Here is a 24,728-nt window from a genome sequence, read left to right as displayed (position 1 = left end):
CAATACCCCGCTGGGATGACTTGAAATACAGTCAGCCTTGGCAATTTTTGCCGGTCTCTTAGGAGGCTTCGTGACTTGTTGGAAAATGGAGTTGTGCTTTTGCTTCTGTTGCGTGCTGCTTTCGCTTCTGTTTCGTGCTGCTTTCGCTGTGCTGGCGAAAGCATGAGCTTGAAGAAGGCTGGTGTAGCCAGGATTTGGACCTCCCTTAGAACGTGTTTTTGTATTTCTAATGGTCATATCCATGCACCAGGGGGCTTCTTGTATTGATCCTGACCTCAACAATGTTTTCAGAAATGAACATGAGCTTTTTCCTGCAGCTATAATTAAAATGCAATTCAGCTAAAGCTGGCCATGAGCGGCACCCCTGCGGTTGACCTGTTCACTAGGCTCTCTGTGAAACTAAACACCAAGGGTGAGACTCGAACCCATGCGCGCAGAGCACAACGGATTAGCAGTCCATCGCCTTAACCACTCAGCCACTCGCCTGCTGGTGGTGTTTTTCGGCAGCTATTTTTAGTATGATGACGTTATAGTTGGCAGCAAAGTGCTATGGCAGGCGCACTTGGCTCTCTTGAACGCTAAAGACATCAAACGACGAGGATGGGATTCGAACCCACGCGTGCAGAGTACAATGGATTAGCAGTCCATCGCCTTAACCACTCGGCCACCTCGTCACTCGCCTGCACGTCTGCCCGAAGCTGGGCTGTGGTGTGTTTCTGCAGCTATTTTAAGGATGAGGTCTTTAAAGTTGGCAGCGAGGTACTTTGAACGGCTTTGCCATGCGCACTTGGCTCTCTCGAAACACTAAAGCCATCAAACGACGAGGATGGGATTCGAACCCACGCGTGCAGAGCACAATGGATTAGCAGTCCATCGCCTTAACCACTCGGTCACCTCGTCATGCCGCTTCGGCTGTCGGAAGCGCTGTTTTGGTGCTTTTCAACCGCTCTCATTAACATGACGGAGATAAAGTTCACCACAATGTGTTGTAAAAGGTTGGGCTGATGAGAGAGGTAACCCTTCGACTGACCAGCAAGGAGCGTTGGGTTCTATGGGTTAGGAGACTCACAACCGTGTTGATAGAGGGAGATGTGCTTATGTTTCTTTTGTGTGCTGCTTCTGCTTTGTTGGAAAGAACCTAGAGAGAACGCCGGGGTCATGAAAAGGGCAGCATAGCTTGCATTGGACCTCTCTCAGAATATGTTTGCAGTGTCCTTGCACTCTTCATTATCCTACCCAACCTCGTAGGGGGCTCGTCGAATCGATCCCGAACTCAAATATGTTCTTGGAGATTGAGCGTTATAACTCCCCCCCTTTGCTACCAGGATACCCATAAGTCTCTCCCCCCAAAATTACGAAAGCAGCCCACTCTTTGTTCTTTGAGCGAAGAGAGAACAATGAATAAACCTTTTTGTGCATATCACTCGCCTGTTCCGTAGACTCACCATGCAGCCGTCAGTGCCAAAAGGCTGATTACATGGCAGTTTAAAGCTTGATACCACCCTGTCGTTCCATGTCCAGATAAAAGCACGGGAGACGTCGCTACCTTCGCCGGCATTCTTTCGCAGAGGCAATATCGTAGTCTATGAGGCTCATCCGAGACGTGATCTTTGCTGGTTGAAAACTTTACCCAATACCCCGCTGGGATGACTTGAAATACAGTCAGCCTTGGCAATTTTTGCCGGTCTCTTAGGAGGCTTCGTGACTTGTTGGAAAATGGAGTTGTGCTTTTGCTTCTGTTGCGTGCTGCTTTCGCTGTGCTGGCGAAAGCATGAGCTTGAAGAAGGCTGGTGTAGCCAGGATTTGGACCTCCCTTAGAACGTGTTTTTGTATTTCTAATGATCATATCCATGCACCAGGGGGCTTCTTGTATTGATCCTGACCTCAACAATGTTTTCAGAAATGAACATGAGCTTTTTCCTGCAGCTATAATTAAAATGCAATTCAGCTAAAGCTGGCCATGAGCGGCACCCCTGCGGTTGACCTGTTCACTAGGCTCTCTGTGAAACTAAACACCAAGGGTGAGACTCGAACCCATAGCGCGCAGAGCACAACAGATTAGCAGTCCATCACCTTAACCACTCAGCCACTCGCCTGCCGGTGGTGTTTATCCGCAGCTATTTTTAGTATGATGACGTTATAGTTGGCAGCAAAGTGCTATGGCAGGCGCACTTGGCTCTCTTGAACGCTAAAGACATCAAACGACGAGGATGGGATTCGAACCCACGCGTGCAGAGCACAATGGATTAGCAGTCCATCGCCTTAACCACTCGGCCACCTCGTCACTCGCCTGCACGTCTGCCCGAAGCTGGGCTGTGGTGTGTTTCTGCAGCTATTTTAACGATGAGGTCTTTAAAGTTGGCAGCGAGGTACTTTGAACGGCTTTGCCATGCGCACTTGGCTCTCTCGAAACACTAAAGCCATCAAACGACGAGGATGGGATTCGAACCCACGCGTGCAGAGCACAATGGATTAGCAGTCCATCGCCTTAACCACTCGGCCACCTCGTCATGCCGCTTCGGCTGTCGGAAGCGCGGTTTTGGTGCTTTTCAACCGCTCTCATTAACATGACGGAGATAAAGTTCACCACAATGTGTTGTAAAAGGTTGGGCTGATGAGAGAGGTCGAGGCTTCGACTGACCTGCAAGGAGCGTTGGGTTCTATGGGTTAGGAGACTCACAACCGTGTTGATAGAGGGAGATGTGCTTATGTTTCTTTTGTGTGCTGCTTCTGCTTTGTTGGAAAGAACCTAGAGAGAACGCCGGGGTCATGAAAAGGGCAGCATAGCTTGCATTGGACCTCTCTCAGAATATGTTTGCAGTGTCCTTGCACTCTTCATTATCCTACCCAACCTCGTAGGGGGCTCGTCGAATCGATCCCGAACTCAAATATGTTCTTGGAGATTGAGCGTTATAACTCCCCCCCTTTGCTACCAGGATACCCATAAGTCTCTCCCCCCAAAATTACGAAAGCAGCCCACTCTTTGTTCTTTGAGCGAAGAGAGAACAATGAATAAACCTTTTTGTGCATATCACTCGCCTGTTCCGTAGACTCACCATGCAGCCGTCAGTGCCAAAAGGCTGATTACATGGCAGTTTAAAGCTTGATACCACCCTGTCGTTCCATGTCCAGATAAAAGCACGGGAGACGTCGCTACCTTCGCCGGCATTCTTTCGCAGAGGCAATATCGTAGTCTATGAGGCTCATCCGAGACGTGATCTTTGCTGGTTGAAAACTTTACCCAATACCCCGCTGGGATGACTTGAAATACAGTCAGCCTTGGCAATTTTTGCCGGTCTCTTAGGAGGCTTCGTGACTTGTTGGAAAATGGAGTTGTGCTTTTGCTTCTGTTGCGTGCTGCTTTCGCTGTGCTGGCGAAAGCATGAGCTTGAAGAAGGCTGGTGTAGCCAGGATTTGGACCTCCCTTAGAACGTGTTTTTGTATTTCTAATGGTCATATCCATGCACCAGGGGGCTTCTTGTATTGATCCTGACCTCAACAATGTTTTCAGAAATGAACATGAGCTTTTTCCTGCAGCTATAATTAAAATGCAATTCAGCTAAAGCTGGCCATGAGCGGCACCCCTGCGGTTGACCTGTTCACTAGGCTCTCTGTGAAACTAAACACCAAGGGTGAGACTCGAACCCATACGCGCGCAGAGCACAACGGATTAGCAGTCCATCGCCTTAACCACTCAGCCACTCGCCTGCCGGTGGTGTTTTTCGGCAGCTATTTTTAGTATGATGACGTTATAGTTGGCAGCAAAGTGCTATGGCAGGCGCACTTGGCTCTCTTGAACGCTAAAGACATCAAACGACGAGGATGGGATTCGAACCCACGCGTGCAGAGCACAATGGATTAGCAGTCCATCGCCTTAACCACTCGGCCACCTCGTCACTCGCCTGCACGTCTGCCCGAAGCTGGGCTGTGGTGTGTTTCTGCAGCTATTTTAAGGATGAGGTCTTTAAAGTTGGCAGCGAGGTACTTTGAACGGCTTTGCCATGCGCACTTGGCTCTCTCGAAACACTAAAGCCATCAAACGACGAAGATGGGATTCGAACCCACGCGTGCAGAGCACAATGGATTAGCAGTCCATCGCCTTAACCACTCGGCCACCTCGTCATGCCGCTTCGGTTGTCGGAAGCGCTGTTTTGGTGCTTTTCAACCGCTCTCATTAACATGACGGAGATAAAGTTCACCACAATGTGTTTTAAAAGGTTGGGCTGATGAGAGAGGTCGAGGCTTCGACTGACCTGCAAGGAGCGTTGGGTTCTATGGGTTAGGAGACTCACAACCGTGTTGATAGAGGGAGATGTGCTTATGTTTCTTTTGTGTGCTGCTTCTGCTTTGTTGGAAAGAACCTAGAGAGAACGCCGGGGTCATGAAAAGGGCAGCATAGCTTGCATTGGACCTCTCTCAGAATATGTTTGCAGTGTCCTTGCACTCTTCATTATCCTACCCAACCTCGTAGGGGGCTCGTCGAATCGATCCCGAACTCAAATATGTTCTTGGAGATTGAGCGTTATAACTCCCCCCCTTTGCTACCAGGATACCCATAAGTCTCTCCCCCCAAAATTACGAAAGCAGCCCACTCTTTGTTCTTTGAGCGAAGAGAGAACAATGAATAAACCTTTTTGTGCATATCACTCGCCTGTTCCGTAGACTCACCATGCAGCCGTCAGTGCCAAAAGGCTGATTACATGGCAGGTTAAAGCTTGATACCACCCTGTCGTTCCATGTCCAGATAAAAGCACGGGAGACGTCGCTACCTTCGCCGGCATTCTTTCGCAGAGGCAATATCGTAGTCTATGAGGCTCATCTGAGACGTGATCTTTGCTGGTTGAAAACTTTACCCAATACCCCGCTGGGATGACTTGAAATACAGTCAGCCTTGGCAATTTTTGCCGGTCTCTTAGGAGGCTTCGTGACTTGTTGGAAAATGGAGTTGTGCTTTTGCTTCTGTTGCGTGCTGCTTTCGCTTCTGTTGCGTGCTGCTTTCGCTGTGCTGGCGAAAGCATGAGCTTGAAGAAGGCTGGTGTAGCCAGGATTTGGACCTCCCTTAGAACGTGTTTTTGTATTTCTAATGGTCATATCCATGCACCAGGGGGCTTCTTGTATTGATCCTGACCTCAACAATGTTTTCAGAAATGAACATGAGCTTTTTCCTGCAGCTATAATTAAAATGCAATTCAGCTAAAGCTGGCCATGAGCGGCACCCCTGCGGTTGACCTGTTCACTAGGCTCTCTGTGAAACTAAACACCAAGGGTGAGACTCGAACCCATACGCGCGCAGAGCACAACGGATTAGCAGTCCATCGCCTTAACCACTCAGCCACTCGCCTGCCGGTGGTGTTTTTCGGCAGCTATTTTTAGTATGATGACGTTATAGTTGGCAGCAAAGTGCTATGGCAGGCGCACTTGGCTCTCTTGAACGCTAAAGACATCAAACGACGAGGATGGGATTCGAACCCACGCGTGCAGAGCACAATGGATTAGCAGTCCATCGCCTTAACCACTCGGCCACCTCGTCACTCGCCTGCACGTGTGCCCGAAGCTGGGCTGTGGTGTGTTTCTGCAGCTATTTTAAGGATGAGGTCTTTAAAGTTGGCAGCGAGGTACTTTGAACGGCTTTGCCATGCGCACTTCTTTATTCTTTATTCTTTATTTTCAAGGATAATCCCTTGAGATGCACCATCTCATTTTCGAGGGGGTCCTTTACATTACAAAGAAACCAGCATCAAAATGGAAAATCATAATTAAAGTAAATACAACACAAGACTATAACAAACATTTAAATACAGTAACATTCACATACACGCACGCACTAACAATGCTCCCACAAACCTAATCCCTTCCCTTTTATCCCATACTATAATCAAAGAAAATCAGTGAGCCATCTGTGAACATGGAAATACAAAAACAAGGTATAAATATGCTTACACACTTCACTATACGCATACAGGTACATAAATGCAAACATGTACAATATAAACAAAAATAATAAATAAAATTAAAATTAAAAGAAAGAGAGATCAGAAACAGGAACACGGTGTTTGAAAATAAGTAAGAAGAGATGATTTGAAAACATAAAAGGTAGTTATAGACCTGAGCGAGCAGGGAAGATTGTTCCAGTCTGATGGAGCTTTAAATTTAAACGCACGACGACCTACTTCTTTGCAAATTCTGGGTACATAAAAGAAGAGCTGCTCCGTATGCCTTAAATTGTACTGTGTATTAAAAGAAATTAGGTAACATTTCAAATATGGAGGAAAATGCAAATGAATACACTTAAAAATAAGTAGTAACCAGTGAAATTGCCTTCTTGACTTGGGAGCCAGCCAGCACGAAGACTCATACATTTGGCAATGATGAGTTCTATAAGGACATCTGAGCACAAATCTACAAAGACTATTATAAAGTACAGAGATAGGACGAAGATTTGAATCAGTAGTATTCCCGTATATAGTATCAGCATAATCAATTATTGGAAGTATCAAATGCGTAATAATTCTTTTTCTTTTTTTTTGCACTTGGCTCTCTCGAAACACTAAAGCCATCAAACGACGAGGATGGGATTCGAACCCACGCGTGCAGAGCACAATGGATTAGCAGTCCATCGCCTTAACCACTCGGCCACCTCGTCATGCCGCTTCGGCTGTCGGAAGCGCTGTTTTGTTGCTTTTCAACCGCTCTCATTAACATGACGGAGATAAAGTTCACCACAATGTGTTGTAAAAGGTTGGGCTGATGAGAGAGGTAACCCTTCGACTGACCAGCAAGGAGCGTTGGGTTCTATGGGTTAGGAGACTCACAACCGTGTTGATAGAGGGAGATGTGCTTATGTTTCTTTTGTGTGCTGCTTCTGCTTTGTTGGAAAGAACCTAGAGAGAACGCCGGGGTCATGAAAAGGGCAGCATAGCTTGCATTGGACCTCTCTCAGAATATGTTTGCAGTGTCCTTGCACTCTTCATTATCCTACCCAACCTCGTAGGGGGCTCGTCGAATCGATCCCGAACTCAAATATGTTCTTGGAGATTGAGCGTTATAACTCCCCCCCTTTGCTACCAGGATACCCATAAGTCTCTCCCCCCAAAATTACGAAAGCAGCCCACTCTTTGTTCTTTGAGCGAAGAGAGAACAATGAATAAACCTTTTTGTGCATATCACTCGCCTGTTCCGTAGACTCACCATGCAGCCGTCAGTGCCAAAAGGCTGATTACATGGCAGTTTAAAGCTTGATACCACCCTGTCGTTCCATGTCCAGATAAAAGCACGGGAGACGTCGCTACCTTCGCCGGCATTCTTTCGCAGAGGCAATATCGTAGTCTATGAGGCTCATCCGAGACGTGATCTTTGCTGGTTGAAAACTTTACCCAATACCCCGCTGGGATGACTTGAAATACAGTCAGCCTTGGCAATTTTTGCCGGTCTCTTAGGAGGCTTCGTGACTTGTTGGAAAATGGAGTTGTGCTTTTGCTTCTGTTGCGTGCTGCTTTCGCTGTGCTGGCGAAAGCATGAGCTTGAAGAAGGCTGGTGTAGCCAGGATTTGGACCTCCCTTAGAACGTGTTTTTGTATTTCTAATGGTCATATCCATGCACCAGGGGGCTTCTTGTATTGATCCTGACCTCAACAATGTTTTCAGAAATGAACATGAGCTTTTTCCTGCAGCTATAATTAAAATGCAATTCAGCTAAAGCTGGCCATGAGCGGCACCCTTGCGGTTGACCTGTTCACTAGGCTCTCTGTGAAACTAAACACCAAGGGTGAGACTCGAACCCATACGCCACAGAGCACAACAGATTAGCAGTCCATCGCCTTAACCACTCAGCCACTCGCCTGCCGGTGGTGTTTATCCGCAGCTATTTTTAGTATGATGACGTTATTGTTGGCAGCAAAGTGCTATGGCAGGCGCACTTGACTCTCTTGAACGCTAAATACATCAAACGACGAGGATGGGATTCGAACCCACGCGTGCAGAGCACAATGGATTAGCAGTCCATCGCCTTAACCACTCGGCCACCTCGTCACTCGCCTGCACGTCTGCCCGAAGCTGGGCTGTGGTGTGTTTCTGCAGCTATTTTAAGGATGAGGACTTTAAAGTTGGCAGCGAGGTACTTTGAACGGCTTTGCCATGCGCACTTGGCTCTCTCGAAACACTAAAGCCATCAAACGACGAGGATGGGATTCGAACCCACGCGTGCAGAGCACAATGGATTAGCAGTCCATCGCCTTAACCACTCGGCCACCTCGTCACTCGCCTGCACGTCTGCCCGAAGCTGGGCTGTGGTGTGTTTCTGCAGCTATTTTAAGGATGAGGTCTTTAAAGTTGGCAGCGAGGTACTTTGAACGGCTTTGCCATGCGCACTTGGCTCTCTCGAAACACTAAAGCCATCAAACGACGAGGATGGGATTCGAACCCACGCGTGCAGAGCACAATGGATTAGCAGTCCATCGCCTTAACCACTCGGCCACCTCGTCATGCCGCTTCGGCTGTCGGAAGCGCTGTTTTGGTGCTTTTCAACCGCTCTCATTAACATGACGGAGATAAAGTTCACCACAATGTGTTGTAAAAGGTTGGGCTGATGAGAGAGGTCGAGGCTTCGACTGACCTGCAAGGAGCGTTGGGTTCTATGGGTTAGGAGACTCACAACCGTGTTGATAGAGGGAGATGTGCTTATGTTTCTTTTGTGTGCTGCTTCTGCTTTGTTGGAAAGAACCTAGAGAGAACGCCGGGGTCATGAAAAGGGCAGCATAGCTTGCATTGGACCTCTCTCAGAATATGTTTGCAGTGTCCTTGCACTCTTCATTATCCTACCCAACCTCGTAGGGGGCTCGTCGAATCGATCCCGAACTCAAATATGTTCTTGGAGATTGAGCGTTATAACTCCCCCCCTTTGCTACCAGGATACCCATAAGTCTCTCCCCCCAAAATTACGAAAGCAGCCCACTCTTTGTTCTTTGAGCGAAGAGAGAACAATGAATAAACCTTTTTGTGCATATCACTCGCCTGTTCCGTAGACTCACCATGCAGCCGTCAGTGCCAAAAGGCTGATTACATGGCAGTTTAAAGCTTGATACCACCCTGTCGTTCCATGTCCAGATAAAAGCACGGGAGACGTCGCTACCTTCGCCGGCATTCTTTCGCAGAGGCAATATCGTAGTCTATGAGGCTCATCCGAGACGTGATCTTTGCTGGTTGAAAACTTTACCCAATAACCCGCTGGGATGACTTGAAATACAGTCAGCCTTGGCAATTTTTGCCGGTCTCTTAGGAGGCTTCGTGACTTGTTGGAAAATGGAGTTGTGCTTTTGCTTCTGTTGCGTGCTGCTTTCGCTGTGCTGGCGAAAGCATGAGCTTGAAGAAGGCTGGTGTAGCCAGGATTTGGACCTCCCTTAGAACGTGTTTTTGTATTTCTAATGGTCATATCCATGCACCAGGGGGCTTCTTGTATTGATCCTGACCTCAACAATGTTTTCAGAAATGAACATGAGCTTTTTCCTGCAGCTATAATTAAAATGCAATTCAGCTAAAGCTGGCCATGAGCGGCACCCTTGCGGTTGACCTGTTCACTAGGCTCTCTGTGAAACTAAACACCAAGGGTGAGACTCGAACCCATACGCGCGCAGAGCACAACAGATTAGCAGTCCATCGCCTTAACCACTCAGCCACTCGCCTGCCGGTGGTGTTTATCCGCAGCTATTTTTAGTATGATGACGTTATTGTTGGCAGCAAAGTGCTATGGCAGGCGCACTTGACTCTCTTAAACGCTAAATACATCAAACGACGAGGATGGGATTCGAACCCACGCGTGCAGAGCACAATGGATTAGCAGTCCATCGCCTTAACCACTCGGCCACCTCGTCACTCGCCTGCACGTGTGCCCGAAGCTGGGCTGTGGTGTGTTTCTGCAGCTATTTTAAGGATGAGGACTTTAAAGTTGGCAGCGAGGTACTTTGAACGGCTTTGCCATGCGCACTTGGCTCTCTCGAAACACTAAAGCCATCAAACGACGAGGATGGGATTCGAACCCACGCGTGCAGAGCACAATGGATTAGCAGTCCATCGCCTTAACCACTCGGCCACCTCATCACTCGCCTGCACGTCTGCCCGAAGCTGGGCTGTGGTGTGTTTCTGCAGCTATTTTAAGGATGAGGTCTTTAAAGTTGGCAGCGAGGTACTTTGAACGGCTTTGCCATGCGCACTTGGCTCTCTCGAAACACTAAAGCCATCAAACGACGAGGATGGGATTCGAACCCACGCGTGCAGAGCACAATGGATTAGCAGTCCATCGCCTTAACCACTCGGCCACCTCGTCATGCCGCTTCGGCTGTCGGAAGCGCTGTTTTGTTGCTTTTCAACCGCTCTCATTAACATGACGGAGATAAAGTTCACCACAATGTGTTGTAAAAGGTTGGGCTGATGAGAGAGGTAACCCTTCGACTGACCAGCAAGGAGCGTTGGGTTCTATGGGTTAGGAGACTCACAACCGTGTTGATAGAGGGAGATGTGCTTATGTTTCTTTTGTGTGCTGCTTCTGCTTTGTTGGAAAGAACCTAGAGAGAACGCCGGGGTCATGAAAAGGGCAGCATAGCTTGCATTGGACCTCTCTCAGAATATGTTTGCAGTGTCCTTGCACTCTTCATTATCCTACCCAACCTCGTAGGGGGCTCGTCGAATCGATCCCGAACTCAAATATGTTCTTGGAGATTGAGCGTTATAACTCCCCCCCTTTGCTACCAGGATACCCATAAGTCTCTCCCCCCAAAATTACGAAAGCAGCCCACTCTTTGTTCTTTGAGCGAAGAGAGAACAATGAATAAACCTTTTTGTGCATATCACTCGCCTGTTCCGTAGACTCACCATGCAGCCGTCAGTGCCAAAAGGCTGATTACATGGCAGTTTAAAGCTTGATACCACCCTGTCGTTCCATGTCCAGATAAAAGCACGGGAGACGTCGCTACCTTCGCCGGCATTCTTTCGCAGAGGCAATATCGTAGTCTATGAGGCTCATCCGAGACGTGATCTTTGCTGGTTGAAAACTTTACCCAATACCCCGCTGGGATGACTTGAAATACAGTCAGCCTTGGCAATTTTTGCCGGTCTCTTAGGAGGCTTCGTGACTTGTTGGAAAATGGAGTTGTGCTTTTGCTTCTGTTGCGTGCTGCTTTCGCTGTGCTGGCGAAAGCATGAGCTTGAAGAAGGCTGGTGTAGCCAGGATTTGGACCTCCCTTAGAACGTGTTTTTGTATTTCTAATGGTCATATCCATGCACCAGGGGGCTTCTTGTATTGATCCTGACCTCAACAATGTTTTCAGAAATGAACATGAGCTTTTTCCTGCAGCTATAATTAAAATGCAATTCAGCTAAAGCTGGCCATGAGCGGCACCCTTGCGGTTGACCTGTTCACTAGGCTCTCTGTGAAACTAAACACCAAGGGTGAGACTCGAACCCATACGCGCGCAGAGCACAACAGATTAGCAGTCCATCGCCTTAACCACTCAGCCACTCGCCTGCCGGTGGTGTTTATCTGCAGCTATTTTTAGTATGATGACGTTATTGTTGGCAGCAAAGTGCTATGGCAGGCGCACTTGACTCTCTTAAACGCTAAATACATCAAACGACGAGGATGGGATTCGAACCCACGCGTGCAGAGCACAATGGATTAGCAGTCCATCGCCTTAACCACTCGGCCACCTCGTCACTCGCCTGCACGTGTGCCCGAAGCTGGGCTGTGGTGTGTTTCTGCAGCTATTTTAAGGATGAGGACTTTAAAGTTGGCAGCGAGGTACTTTGAACGGCTTTGCCATGCGCACTTGGCTCTCTCGAAACACTAAAGCCATCAAACGACGAGGATGGGATTCGAACCCACGCGTGCAGAGCACAATGGATTAGCAGTCCATCGCCTTAACCACTCGGCCACCTCGTCACTCGCCTGCACGTCTGCCCGAATAGATGGCAGCGAGGTACTTTGAACGGCTTTGCCATGCGCACTTGGCTCTCTCGAAACACTAAAGCCATCAAACGACGAGGATGGGATACGAACCCACGCGTGCAGAGCACAATGGATTAGCAGTCCATCGCCTTAACCACTCGGCCACCTCGTCATGCCGCTTCGGCTGTCGGAAGCGCTGTTTTGGTGCTTTTCAACCGCTCTCATTAACATGACGGAGATAAAGTTGACCACAATGTGTTGTAAAAGGTTGGGCTGATGAGAGAGGTCGAGGCTTCGACTGACCTGCAAGGAGCGTTGGGTTCTATGGGTTAGGAGACTCACAACCGTGTTGATAGAGGGAGATGTGCTTATGTTTCTTTTGTGTGCTGCTTCTGCTTTGTTGGAAAGAACCTAGAGAGAACGCCGGGGTCATGAAAAGGGCAGCATAGCTTGCATTGGACCTCTCTCAGAATATGTTTGCAGTGTCCTTGCACTCTTCATTATCCTACCCAACCTCGTAGGGGGCTCGTCGAATCGATCCCGAACTCAAATATGTTCTTGGAGATTGAGCGTTATAACTCCCCCCCTTTGCTACCAGGATACCCATAAGTCTCTCCCCCCAAAATTACGAAAGCAGCCCACTCTTTGTTCTTTGAGCGAAGAGAGAACAATGAATAAACCTTTTTGTGCATATCACTCGCCTGTTCCGTAGACTCACCATGCAGCCGTCAGTGCCAAAAGGCTGATTACATGGCAGTTTAAAGCTTGATACCACCCTGTCGTTCCATGTCCAGATAAAAGCACGGGAGACGTCGCTACCTTCGCCGGCATTCTTTCGCAGAGGCAATATCGTAGTCTATGAGGCTCATCCGAGACGTGATCTTTGCTGGTTGAAAACTTTACCCAATACCCCGCTGGGATGACTTGAAATACAGTCAGCCTTGGCAATTTTTGCCGGTCTCTTAGGAGGCTTCGTGACTTGTTGGAAAATGGAGTTGTGCTTTTGCTTCTGTTGCGTGCTGCTTTCGCTGTGCTGGCGAAAGCATGAGCTTGAAGAAGGCTGGTGTAGCCAGGATTTGGACCTCCCTTAGAACGTGTTTTTGTATTTCTAGTGGTCATATCCATGCACCAGGGGGCTTCTTGTATTGATCCTGACCTCAACAATGTTTTCAGAAATGAACATGAGCTTTTTCCTGCAGCTATAATTAAAATGCAATTCAGCTAAAGCTGGCCATGAGCGGCACCCCTGCGGTTGACCTGTTCACTAGGCTCTCTGTGAAACTAAACACCAAGGGTGAGACTCGAACCCATACGCGCGCAGAGCACAACAGATTAGCAGTCCATCGCCTTAACCACTCAGCCACTCGCCTGCCGGTGGTGTTTATCCGCAGCTATTTTTAGTATGATGACGTTATTGTTGGCAGCAAAGTGCTATGGCAGGCGCACTTGACTCTCTTGAACGCTAAATACATCAAACGACGAGGATGGGATTCGAACCCACGCGTGCAGAGCACAATGGATTAGCAGTCCATCGCCTTAACCACTCGGCCACCTCGTCACTCGCCTGCAAGTCTGCCCGAAGCTGGGCTGTGGTGTGTTTCTGCAGCTATTTTAAGGATGAGGACTTTAAAGTTGGCAGCGAGGTACTTTGAACGGCTTTGCCATGCGCACTTGGCTCTCTCGAAACACTAAAGCCATCAAACGACGAGGATGGGATTCGAACCCACGCGTGCAGAGCACAATGGATTAGCAGTCCATCGCCTTAACCACTCGGCCACCTCGTCACTCGCCTGCACGTCTGCCCGAAGCTGGGCTGTGGTGTGTTTCTGCAGCTTTTTTAAGGATGAGGTCTTTAAAGTTGGCAGCGAGGTACTTTGAACGGCTTTGCCATGCGCACTTGGCTCTCTCGAAACACTAAAGCCATCAAACGACGAGGATGGGATTCGAACCCACGCGTGCAGAGCACAATGGATTAGCAGTCCATCGCCTTTACCACTCGGCCACCTCGTCACTCGCCTGCACGTCTGCCCGAAGCTGGGCTGTGGTGTGTTTCTGCAGCTATTTTAAGGATGAGGTCTTTAAAGTTGGCAGCGAGGTACTTTGAACGGCTTTGCCATGCGCACTTGGCTCTCTCGAAACACTAAAGCCATCAAACGACGAGGATGGGATTCGAACCCACGCGTGCAGAGCACAATGGATTAGCAGTCCATCGCCTTAACCACTCGGCCACCTCGTCACTCGCCTGCACGTTTGTCCGAAGCTGGGCTGTGGTGTGTTTCTGCAGCTATTTTAAGGACGAGGTCTTTAAAGTTGGCAGCGAGGTACTTTGAACGGCTTTGCCATGCGCACTTGGCTCTCTCGAAACACTAAAGCCATCAAACGACGAGGATGGGATTCGAACCCACGCGTGCAGAGCACAATGGATTAGCAGTCCATCGCCTTAACCACTCGGCCACCTCGTCACTCGCCTGCACGTCTGCCCGAAGCTGGGCTGTGGTGTGTTTCTGCAGCTATTTTAAGGATGAGGTCTTTAAAGTTGGCAGCGAGGTACTTTGAACGGCTTTGCCATGCGCACTTGGCTCTCTCGAAACACTAAAGCCATCAAACGACGAGGATGGGATTCGAACCCACGCGTGCAGAGCACAATGGATTAGCAGTCCATCGCCTTAACCACTCGGCCACCTCGTCACTCGCCTGCACGTTTGTCCGAAGCTGGGCTGTGGTGTGTTTCTGCAGCTATTTTAAGGACGAGGTCTTTAAAGTTGGCAGCGAGGTACTTTGAACGGCTTTGCCATGCGCACTTGGCTCTCTCGAAACACTAAAGCCATCAAACGACGAGGATGGGATTCGAACCCACGCGTGCAGAGCACAATGGATTAGCAGTCCATCGCCTTAACCACTCGGCCACCTCGTCACTCGCCTGCACGTCTGCCCGAAGCTGGGCTGTGGTGTGTTTCTGCAGCTATTTTAAGGATGAGGTCTTTAAAGTTGGCAGCGAGGTACTTTGAACGGCTTTGCCATGCGCACTTGGCTCTCTCGAAACACTAAAGCCATCAAACGACGAGGATGGGATTCGAACCCACGCGTGCAGAGCACAATGGATTAGCAGTCCATCGCCTTAACCACTCGGCCACCTCGTCATGCCGCTTCGGCTGTCGGAAGCGCTGTTTTGTTGCTTTTCAACCGCTCTCATTAACATGACGGAGATAAAGTTCACCACAATGTGTTGTAAAAGGTTGGGCTGATGAGAGAGGTAACCCTTCGACTGACCAGCAAGGAGCGTTGGGTTCTATGGGTTAGGAGACTCACAACCGTGTTGATAGAGGGAGATGTGCTTATGTTTCTTTTGTGTGCTGCTTCTGCTTTGTTGGAAAGAACCTAGAGAGAACGCCGGGGTCATGAAAAGGGCAGCATAGCTTGCATTGGACCTCTCTCAGAATATGTTTGCAGTGTCCTTGCACTCTTCATTATCCTACCCAACCTCGTAGGGGGCTCGTCGAATCGATCCCGAACTCAAATATGTTCTTGGAGATTGAGCGTTATAACTCCCCCCCTTTGCTACCAGGATACCCATAAGTCTCTCCCCCCAAAATTACGAAAGCAGCCCACTCTTTGTTCTTTGAGCGAAGAGAGAACAATGAATAAACCTTTTTGTGCATATCACTCGCCTGTTCCGTAGACTCACCATGCAGCCGTCAGTGCCAAAAGGCTGATTACATGGCAGTTTAAAGCTTGATACCACCCTGTCGTTCCATGTCCAGATAAAAGCACGGGAGACGTCGCTACCTTCGCCGGCATTCTTTCGCAGAGGCAATATCGTAGTCTATGAGGCTCATCCGAGACGTGATCTTTGCTGGTTGAAAACTTTACCCAATACCCCGCTGGGATGACTTGAAATACAGTCAGCCTTGGCAATTTTTGCCGGTCTCTTAGGAGGCTTCGTGACTTGTTGGAAAATGGAGTTGTGCTTTTGCTTCTGTTGCGTGCTGCTTTCGCTGTGCTGGCGAAAGCATGAGCTTGAAGAAGGCTGGTGTAGCCAGGATTTGGACCTCCCTTAGAACGTGTTTTTGTATTTCTAATGGTCATATCCATGCACCAGGGGGCTTCTTGTATTGATCCTGACCTCAACAATGTTTTCAGAAATGAACATGAGCTTTTTCCTGCAGCTATAATTAAAATGCAATTCAGCTAAAGCTGGCCATGAGCGGCACCCTTGCGGTTGACCTGTTCACTAGGCTCTCTGTGAAACTAAACACCAAGGGTGAGACTCGAACCCATACGCCACAGAGCACAACAGATTAGCAGTCCATCGCCTTAACCACTCAGCCACTCGCCTGCCGGTGGTGTTTATCCGCAGCTATTTTTAGTATGATGACGTTATTGTTGGCAGCAAAGTGCTATGGCAGGCGCACTTGACTCTCTTGAACGCTAAATACATCAAACGACGAGGATGGGATTCGAACCCACGCGTGCAGAGCACAATGGATTAGCAGTCCATCGCCTTAACCACTCGGCCACCTCGTCACTCGCCTGCACGTCTGCCCGAAGCTGGGCTGTGGTGTGTTTCTGCAGCTATTTTAAGGATGAGGACTTTAAAGTTGGCAGCGAGGTACTTTGAACGGCTTTGCCATGCGCACTTGGCTCTCTCGAAACACTAAAGCCATCAAACGACGAGGATGGGATTCGAACCCACGCGTGCAGAGCACAATGGATTAGCAGTCCATCGCCTTAACCACTCGGCCACCTCGTCACTCGCCTGCACGTCTGCCCGAAGCTGGGCTGTGGTGTGTTTCTGCAGCTATTTTAAGGATGAGGTCTTTAAAGTTGGCAGCGAGGTACTTTGAACGGCTTTGCCATGCGCACTTGGCTCTCTCGAAACACTAAAGCCATCAAACGACGAGGATGGGATTCGAACCCACGCGTGCAGAGCACAATGGATTAGCAGTCCATCGCCTTAACCACTCGGCCACCTCGTCATGCCGCTTCGGCTGTCGGAAGCGCTGTTTTGTTGCTTTTCAACCGCTCTCATTAACATGACGGAGATAAAGTTCACCACAATGTGTTGTAAAAGGTTGGGCTGATGAGAGAGGTAACCCTTCGACTGACCAGCAAGGAGCGTTGGGTTCTATGGGTTAGGAGACTCACAACCGTGTTGATAGAGGGAGATGTGCTTATGTTTCTTTTGTGTGCTGCTTCTGCTTTGTTGGAAAGAACCTAGAGAGAACGCCGGGGTCATGAAAAGGGCAGCATAGCTTGCATTGGACCTCTCTCAGAATATGTTTGCAGTGTCCTTGCACTCTTCATTATCCTACCCAACCTCGTAGGGGGCTCGTCGAATCGATCCCGAACTCAAATATGTTCTTGGAGATTGAGCGTTATAACTCCCCCCCTTTGCTACCAGGATACCCATAAGTCTCTCCCCCCAAAATTACGAAAGCAGCCCACTCTTTGTTCTTTGAGCGAAGAGAGAACAATGAATAAACCTTTTTGTGCATATCACTCGCCTGTTCCGTAGACTCACCATGCAGCCGTCAGTGCCAAAAGGCTGATTACATGGCAGTTTAAAGCTTGATACCACCCTGTCGTTCCATGTCCAGATAAAAGCACGGGAGACGTCGCTACCTTCGCCGGCATTCTTTCGCAGAGGCAATATCGTAGTCTATGAGGCTCATCCGAGACGTGATCTTTGCTGGTTGAAAACTTTACCCAATACCCCGCTGGGATGACTTGAAATACAGTCAGCCTTGGCAATTTTTGCCGGTCTCTTAGGAGGCTTCGTGACTTGTTGGAAAATGGAGTTGTGCTTTTGCTTCTGTTGCGTGCTGCTTTCGCTGTGCTGGCGAAAGCATGAGCTTGAAGAAGGCTGGTGTAGCCAGGATTTGGGCCTCCCTTAGAACGTGTTTTTGTATTTCTAGTGGTCATATCCATGCACCAGGGGGCTTCTTGTATTGATCCTGACCTCAACAATGTTTTCAGAAATGAACATGAGCTTTTTCCTGCAGCTATAATTAAAATGCAATTCAGCTAAAGCTGTCCATGAGCGGCACCCCTGCGGTTGACCTGTTCACTAGGCTCTCTGTGAAACTAAACACCAAGGGTGAGACTCGAACCCATACGCGCGCAGAGCACAACAGATTAGCAGTCCATCGCCTTAACCACTCAGCCACTCGCCTGCCGGTGGTGTTTATCCGCAGCTATTTTTAGTATGATGACGTTATTGTTGGCAGCAAAGTGCTATGGCAGGCGCACTTGACTCTCTTGAACGCTAAATACATCAAACGACGAGGATGGGATTCGAACCCACGCGTGCAGAGCACAATGGATTAGCAGTCCATCGCCTTAACCACTCGGCCACCTCGTCACTCGCCTGCACGTCTGCCCGAAGCTGGGCTGTGGTGTGTTTCTGCAGCTATTTTAAGGATGAGGACTTTAAAGTTGGCAGCGAGGTACTTTGAACGGCTTTGCCATGCGCACTTGGCTCTCTCGAAACACTAAAGCCATCAAACGACGAGGATGGGATTCGAACCCACGCGTGCAGAGCACAATGGATTAGCAGTCCATCGCCTTAACCACTCGGCCACCTCGTCACTCGCCTGCACGTCTGCCCGAAGCTGGGCTGTGGTGTGTTTCTGCAGCTATTTTAAGGATGAGGTCTTTAAAGTTGGCAGCGAGGTACTTTGAACGGCTTTGCCATGCGCACTTGGCTCTCTCGAAACACTAAAGCCATCAAACGACGAGGATGGGATTCGAACCCACGCGTGCAGAGCACAATGGATTAGCAGTCCATCGCCTTAACCACTCGGCCACCTCGTCATGCCGCTTCGGCTGTCGGAAGCGCTGTTTTGTTGCTTTTCAACCGCTCTCATTAACATGACGGAGATAAAGTTCACCACAATGTGTTGTAAAAGGTTGGGCTGATGAGAGAGGTAACCCTTCGACTGACCAGCAAGGAGCGTTGGGTTCTATGGGTTAGGAGACTCACAACCGTGTTGATAGAGGGAGATGTGCTTATGTTTCTTTTGTGTGCTGCTTCTGCTTTGTTGGAAAGAACCTAGAGAGAACGCCGGGGTCATGAAAAGGGCAGCATAGCTTGCATTGGACCTCTCTCAGAATATGTTTGCAGTGTCCTTGCACTCTTCATTATCCTACCCAACCTCGTAGGGGGCTCGTCGAATCGATCCCGAACTCAAATATGTTCTTGGAGATTGAGCGTTATAACTCCCCCCCTTTGCTACCAGGATACCCATAAGTCTCTCCCCCCAAAATTACGAAAGCAGCCCACTCTTTGTTCTTTGAGCGAAGAGAGAACAATGAATAAACCTTTTTGTGCATATCACTCGCCTGTTCCGTAGACTCACCATGCAGCCGTCAGTGCCAAAAGGCTGATTACATGGCAGTTTAAAGCTTGATACCACCCTGTCGTTCCATGTCCAGATAAAAGCACGGGAGACGTCGCTACCTTCGCCGGCATTCTTTCGCAGAGGCAATATCGTAGTCTATGAGGCTCATCCGAGACGTGATCTTTGCTGGTTGAAAACTTTACCCAATACCCCGCTGGGATGACTTGAAATACAGTCAGCCTTGGCAATTTTTGCCGGTCTCTTAGGAGGCTTCGTGACTTGTTGGAAAATGGAGTTGTGCTTTTGCTTCTGTTGCGTGCTGCTTTCGCTGTGCTGGCGAAAGCATGAGCTTGAAGAAGGCTGGTGTAGCCAGGATTTGGGCCTCCCTTAGAACGTGTTTTTGTATTTCTAGTGGTCATATCCATGCACCAGGGGGCTTCTTGTATTGATCCTGACCTCAACAATGTTTTCAGAAATGAACATGAGCTTTTTCCTGCAGCTATAATTAAAATGCAATTCAGCTAAAGCTGTCCATGAGCGGCACCCCTGCGGTTGACCTGTTCACTAGGCTCTCTGTGAAACTAAACACCAAGGGTGAGACTCGAACCCATACGCGCGCAGAGCACAACAGATTAGCAGTCCATCGCCTTAACCACTCAGCCACTCGCCTGCCGGTGGTGTTTATCCGCAGCTATTTTTAGTATGATGACGTTATTGTTGGCAGCAAAGTGCTATGGCAGGCGCACTTGACTCTCTTGAACGCTAAATACATCAAACGACGAGGATGGGATTCGAACCCACGCGTGCAGAGCACAATGGATTAGCAGTCCATCGCCTTAACCACTCGGCCACCTCGTCACTCGCCTGCACGTCTGCCCGAAGCTGGGCTGTGGTGTGTTTCTGCAGCTATTTTAAGGATGAGGACTTTAAAGTTGGCAGCGAGGTACTTTGAACGGCTTTGCCATGCGCACTTGGCTCTCTCGAAACACTAAAGCCATCAAACGACGAGGATGGGATTCGAACCCACGCGTGCAGAGCACAATGGATTAGCAGTCCATCGCCTTAACCACTCGGCCACCTCGTCACTCGCCTGCACGTCTGCCCGAAGCTGGGCTGTGGTGTGTTTCTGCAGCTATTTTAAGGATGAGGTCTTTAAAGTTGGCAGCGAGGTACTTTGAACGGCTTTGCCATGCGCACTTGGCTCTCTCGAAACACTAAAGCCATCAAACGACGAGGATGGGATTCGAACCCACGCGTGCAGAGCACAATGGATTAGCAGTCCATCGCCTTAACCACTCGGCCACCTCGTCACTCGCCTGCACGTCTGCCCGAAGCTGGGCTGTGGTGTGTTTCTGCAGCTATTTTAAGGATGAGGTCTTTAAAGTTGGCAGCGAGGTACTTTGAACGGCTTTGCCATGCGCACTTGGCTCTCTCGAAACAATAAAGCCATCAAACGACGAAGATGGGATTCGAACCCACGCGTGCAGAGCACAATGGATTAGCAGTCCATCGCCTTAACCACTCGGCCACCTCGTCATGCCGCTTCGGCTGTCGGAAGCGCTGTTTTGGTGCTTTTCAACCGCTCTCATTAACATGACGGAGATAAAGTTCACCACAATGTGTTGTAAAAGGTTGGGCTGATGAGAGAGGTCGAGGCTTCGACTGACCTGCAAGGAGCGTTGGGTTCTATGGGTTAGGAGACTCACAACCGTGTTGATAGAGGGAGATGTGCTTATGTTTCTTTTGTGTGCTGCTTCTGCTTTGTTGGAAAGAACCTAGAGAGAACGCCGGGGTCATGAAAAGGGCAGCATAGCTTGCATTGGACCTCTCTCAGAATATGTTTGCAGTGTCCTTGCACTCTTCATTATCCTACCCAACCTCGTAGGGGGCTCGTCGAATCGATCCCGAACTCAAATATGTTCTTGGAGATTGAGCGTTATAACTCCCCCCCTTTGCTACCAGGATACCCATAAGTCTCTCCCCCCAAAATTACGAAAGCAGCCCACTCTTTGTTCTTTGAGCGAAGAGAGAACAATGAATAAACCTTTTTGTGCATATCACTCGCCTGTTCCGTAGACTCACCATGCAGCCGTCAGTGCCAAAAGGCTGATTACATGGCAGGTTAAAGCTTGATACCACCCTGTCGTTCCATGTCCAGATAAAAGCACGGGAGACGTCGCTACCTTCGCCGGCATTCTTTCGCAGAGGCAATATCGTAGTCTATGAGGCTCATCTGAGACGTGATCTTTGCTGGTTGAAAACTTTACCCAATACCCCGCTGGGATGACTTGAAATACAGTCAGCCTTGGCAATTTTTGCCGGTCTCTTAGGAGGCTTCGTGATTTGTTGGAAAATGGAGTTGTGCTTTTGCTTCTGTTGCGTGCTGCTTTCGCTTCTGTTGCGTGCTGCTTTCGCTGTGCTGGCGAAAGCATGAGCTTGAAGAAGGCTGGTGTAGCCAGGATTTGGACCTCCCTTAGAACGTGTTTTTGTATTTCTAATGGTCATATCCATGCACCAGGGGGCTTCTTGTATTGATCCTGACCTCAACAATGTTTTCAGAAATGAACATGAGCTTTTTCCTGCAGCTATAATTAAAATGCAATTCAGCTAAAGCTGGCCATGAGCGGCACCCCTGCGGTTGACCTGTTCACTAGGCTCTCTGTGAAACTAAACACCAAGGGTGAGACTCGAACCCATACGCGCGCAGAGCACAACGGATTAGCAGTCCATCGCCTTAACCACTCAGCCACTCGCCTGCCGGTGGTGTTTTTCGGCAGCTATTTTTAGTATGATGACGTTATAGTTGGCAGCAAAGTGCTATGGCAGGCGCACTTGGCTCTCTTGAACGCTAAAGACATCAAACGATGAGGATGGGATTCGAACCCACGCGTGCAGAGCACAATGGATTAGCAGTCCATCGCCTTAACCACTCGGCCACCTCGTCACTCGCCTGCACGTCTGCCCGAAGCTGGGCTGTGGTGTGTTTCTGCAGCTATTTTAAGGATGAGGTCTTTAAAGTTGGCAGCGAGGTACTTTGAACGGCTTTGCCATGCGCACTTCTTTATTCTTTATTCTTTATTTTCAAGGATAATCCCTTGAGATGCACCATCTCATTTTCGAGGGGGTCCTTTACATTACAAAGAAACCAGCATCAAAATGGAAAATCATAATTAAAGTAAATACAACACAAGACTATAACAAACATTTAAATACAGTAACATTCACATACACGCACGCACTAACAATGCTCCCACAAACCTAATCCCTTCCCTTTTATCCCATACTATAATCAAAGAAAATCAGTGAGCCATCTGTGAACATGGAAATACAAAAACAAGGTATAAATATGCTTACACACTTCACTATACGCATACAGGTACATAAATGCAAACATGTACAATATAAACAAAAATAATAAATAAAATTAAAATTAAAAGAAAGAGAGATCAGAAACAGGAACACGGTGTTTGAAAATAAGTAAGAAGAGATGATTTGAAAACATAAAAGGTAGTTATAGACCTGAGCGAGCAGGGAAGATTGTTCCAGTCTGATGGAGCTTTAAATTTAAACGCACGACGACCTACTTCTTTGCAAATTCTGGGTACATAAAAGAAGAGCTGCTCCGTATGCCTTAAATTGTACTGTGTATTAAAAGAAATTAGGTAACATTTCAAATATGGAGGAAAATGCAAATGAATACACTTAAAAATAAGTAGTAACCAGTGAAATTGCCTTCTTGACTTGGGAGCCAGCCAGCACAAAGACTCATACATTTGGCAATGATGAGTTCTATAAGGACATCTGAGCACAAATCTACAAAGACTATTATAAAGTACAGAGATAGGACGAACATTTGAATCAGTAGTATTCCCGTATATAGTATCAGCATAATCAATTATTGGAAGTATCAAATGCGTAATGATTCTTTTTCTTTTTTTTTGCACTTGGCTCTCTCGAAACACTAAAGCCATCAAACGACGAGGATGGGATTCGAACCCACGCGTGCAGAGCACAATGGATTAGCAGTCCATCGCCTTAACCACTCGGCCACCTCGTCATGCCGCTTCGGCTGTCGGAAGCGCTGTTTTGTTGCTTTTCAACCGCTCTCATTAACATGACGGAGATAAAGTTCACCACAATGTGTTGTAAAAGGTTGGGCTGATGAGAGAGGTAACCCTTCGACTGACCAGCAAGGAGCGTTGGGTTCTATGGGTTAGGAGACTCACAACCGTGTTGATAGAGGGAGATGTGCTTATGTTTCTTTTGTGTGCTGCTTCTGCTTTGTTGGAAAGAACCTAGAGAGAACGCCGGGGTCATGAAAAGGGCAGCATAGCTTGCATTGGACCTCTCTCAGAATATGTTTGCAGTGTCCTTGCACTCTTCATTATCCTACCCAACCTCGTAGGGGGCTCGTCGAATCGATCCCGAACTCAAATATGTTCTTGGAGATTGAGCGTTATAACTGGGTATCCCTTTGCTACCAGGATACCCATAAGTCTCTCCCCCCAAAATTACGAAAGCAGCCCACTCTTTGTTCTTTGAGCGAAGAGAGAACAATGAATAAACCTTTTTGTGCATATCACTCGCCTGTTCCGTAGACTCACCATGCAGCCGTCAGTGCCAAAAGGCTGATTACATGGCAGTTTAAAGCTTGATACCACCCTGTCGTTCCATGTCCAGATAAAAGCACGGGAGACGTCGCTACCTTCGCCGGCATTCTTTCGCAGAGGCAATATCGTAGTCTATGAGGCTCATCCGAGACGTGATCTTTGCTGGTTGAAAACTTTACCCAATACCCCGCTGGGATGACTTGAAATACAGTCAGCCTTGGCAATTTTTGCCGGTCTCTTAGGAGGTTTCGTGACTTGTTGGAAAATGGAGTTGTGCTTTTGCTTCTGTTGCGTGCTGCTTTCGCTGTGTTGGCGAAAGCATGAGCTTGAAGAAGGCTGGTGTAGCCAGGATTTGGACCTCCCTTAGAACGTGTTTTTGTATTTCTAATGGTCATATCCATGCACCAGGGGGCTTCTTGTATTGATCCTGACCTCAACAATGTTTTCAGAAATGAACATGAGCTTTTTCCTGCAGCTATAATTAAAATGCAATTCAGCTAAAGCTGGCCATGAGCGGCACCCCTGCGGTTGACCTGTTCACTAGGCTCTCTGTGAAACTAAACACCAAGGGTGAGACTCGAACCCATACGCGCGCAGAGCACAACAGATTAGCAGTCCATCGCCTTAACCACTCAGCCACTCGCCTGCCGGTGGTGTTTATCCGCAGCTATTTTTAGTATGATGACGTTATTGTTGGCAGCAAAGTGCTATGGCAGGCGCACTTGACTCTCTTGAACGCTAAATACATCAAACGACGAGGATGGGATTCGAACCCACGCGTGCAGAGCACAATGGATTAGCAGTCCATCGCCTTAACCACTCGGCCACCTCGTCACTCGCCTGC

Source organism: Leuciscus leuciscus (genome assembly GCF_965113295.1).
Source record: "Leuciscus leuciscus genome assembly, chromosome: 6".
Lineage (NCBI taxonomy): Eukaryota > Metazoa > Chordata > Actinopteri > Cypriniformes > Leuciscidae > Leuciscus > Leuciscus leuciscus.
The sequence above is the reverse complement of the archived record's forward strand: the minus strand, read 5'-3'. Positions refer to the sequence as shown.